Source organism: Solanum tuberosum, unplaced genomic scaffold (assembly GCF_000226075.1).
Source record: "Solanum tuberosum cultivar DM 1-3 516 R44 unplaced genomic scaffold, SolTub_3.0 scf00516, whole genome shotgun sequence".
In the NCBI taxonomy this organism is placed as follows: domain Eukaryota; kingdom Viridiplantae; phylum Streptophyta; class Magnoliopsida; order Solanales; family Solanaceae; genus Solanum; species Solanum tuberosum.
The window spans coordinates 137971-141071 of NW_006239432.1; positions in this window are offsets into that span (position 1 = coordinate 137971).

The following is a 3101-nucleotide window of genomic DNA, read 5'->3' on the forward strand; positions in this document are numbered from 1 at the left end:
TTCTTTTGTATTAAACTCTCAGATTTGATATATTCAGTTATAGTATATGGGTATTCCCCATCTTTTCATCTTATTTATGATTTAGCTTCCGCATCAGTTTATTATCTTTAGTATGCTCATGATCATGCCAGCAGGGTTAGCTTAGGATCACTTGTGGTCTTAGGTCCCGTGTCCGCGTCTCGGGGGTAGCTCGGGGCGTGACAGCAACGGGACGTCAGTACGAATAAAAATGTGTTGATATGTAAGGCAGAAAATAGAATAATAAATAGTTACTGTAAAAAGGGGAATAAAGATACCACCTGAAATAGAAACTCTAGTAGCCGCCATGGCTGACATCAAACCTTATATAAATTAAATATGCATGGTATGCTCGCATAATCGTCTGTCGTGAATATATATATATATATGCAAATGCATATCATACCCAACCAAGTGCTAGCAATGGTGGTGCCTTCCGGTAGCGAGCCGAGATCATATTTGCCAACTTGTGGCCATCTGTGTCTCATACGTATAAATATAGGCAATAGACCCCATACCTTCCGATTATAGCTCGGAAGTAGAATGCATAGCATGTAATGTCATGGATCCGTAATGCATTTGTTACCTGAATCATGTTGCCAATCTTGGCTCATTGGTGCTCTTGTCCTCATTATCTCGTAATCACTTCGTATCACATGTAAATATCTCATGAAACTTATATACTTATAGATTAAACTGGAACACTTAACTTGGATTTAGAAAGGCAACTTAAACTTGAGGATGTTCATAAAGAGCTTAAAGTTTTTCACTTAGTATCTATATATGTTTCCTTAGTGGTTTGTAAAAGAAAGTATTTCATAAAAACCCGTACTTTAGTAGTTTAAACCTACGATTTATATTTAAGAGTTTTGGAGATCGACGTTTTATTTCAAAGTTTTCAAAAATATAAATTAGCGAGGAAGGAGGACTGATTTCAAATTCATATTGTTCATCTCTAATCTTTTAAGTTATACACCTAAAGAAGAATAAGAATTTGTACACATGGACCTATAGTCAAGAGAATCAACAAAATGACATAAAGAGGCCAAATACCCTATCTAACCGAACGAGTGGAATAGCAACATAATGGAGTCACAAAAATACACCAGCTACAATATCAATACCTTTCACCAAAGGTCTTTCTAGTAATAGAGTAGTAAAACAATATTTGACGATTTAGGATTCCAAAATTCATGCTCAAAGGAAGTACAGTGCTTAGCCTTAACATACCTCGATTTTGGGTCTTGTTGTGTATCAATATGGATTGTACCCCCTTCCTTACAATATGTAGTCAACAAAAAATCATGTCACACAACCATTATAGGCAAAATATTAACACGTCAGGGTCAAAGTAGCAATTTAGAGCTCACTAGCAGAGTGATTAGCTAACCAGACCATTTTTAAATATATGCTTCATTATCTTCTCTTCTCCAAATTACAACCTCAAATTAATGACATAACATACATTTTTGCAACAGCCATTAATAAGTGGAGGCCTACACAATAGTCAACAATAACCAAATAGAGTATGCCTGCACAACAATTAAAACTTGGCGTATCGCCACACCCCACTTTTCCAACCCAAAATAACCATAACCAAATCCTAACCACGAGTCTTCAAACCATTAAAGCCATAGAAAAAATATGTATAATACAGTCCTATAATTGTTCAACATAACCATAATAACTTGAACTCGCCGCTTCCAATCATCATCCTATACGTTCATCCAATAATTACATTTGGAGTCATGTCTTTCTCTTCATATGCAATAAGAGCTTAAAAGGACAAAACCTAAACTTAAACTTGATGGAGCTTGCAGTACATTAACATGTCTTGTCAATAACAAACAGTCTCCTTAAACGCAAGACGTTGAACCAAGAAGAAATAATTTGAAAATTGCAATGCAATAATACAACCAACGTTACACTAATTTATGTTACAATTAAATATCCATCTATACTTCTTCTTCTCTTCCAAACTCATATCAACAAGAACGCCACACATATAAAGCATTTCCAAAAATATTCCAGCAACAACAATATCAGAAAAATACTTCAAAACAGCCAAACATCACGTAACTATCCAAATACGATTTTTCCAGCCGTCTATTCGTGTTCTTGTTTATCTAGCATAGCAATAACTTGGACTCACTCAATACAATGAAGGGTGAGAATTATTACCTCCAAACAGCACCAACACCACATAAAAAATGAGACTCCTTCACCATGAAGAATCCTTCAAATCACAACCAACGAGGAGGAAAGAAATAACACAATCTCTATGAACGTTCCGAGGGTGAAACCACGTTGAAATCTTGTAAATATTTGCTTGGATGATAGGGAAACCTACAGAGAGGATTTAGGACTGTTTTATTCTTATTTTGGTCGAAAATAATGAGATAAAACGAAGGGAAATCTGATCTTATAAAGCTAAACCGACATATGGGCTAGGGGCCCACCTTCACGTGCCTGCTTGTGCAGTCTCACTAAAATCTAAATATCTCTCAATTCTAAAGTCATATGGACAAATGATTTAGTGGTTGGAAAGTAGACTCGTAGACCTTCGATTTCATATATTGGAGTTCTTCTAAAGCTTTATAGATTGGGGAGAAAAGCTCCGAGACATTTAACCCAATTTTTAGAAAATTTATCAAAGAAACTTACTCTAACTTTTGCCAACTTTTTATTTCTCAACTTGCTTGACTTCAAAACTTAACTTACGATTATTGGGAGACTATATCACCTTCTAAAACATCCTTATTAGCATATAAGACACTCTTTGTCTTATCCCCAAAGGTACCGGTTAACTTAAGCGTTCTGAGCGGGCGGGGTGTTAGAATAGACATTCTTTAACTCGAACTTGTTTAAGGGCATCCTTGACCCATAACGTTAGTCTAATTCTTTGATTATTTTTTTTACCTCCCCTTTGCAACCTTATTCTCTTGAAATGATACACCAAGTCATATAAGCCTCATACCCTCATTCAATGATAAACATATTATGCAAAAGAACCACGGGGTCTCACATGTTTGTTACTAAATAAATCCAATACAAATTTGAAATGTGAGTTGTTTATTTGTATA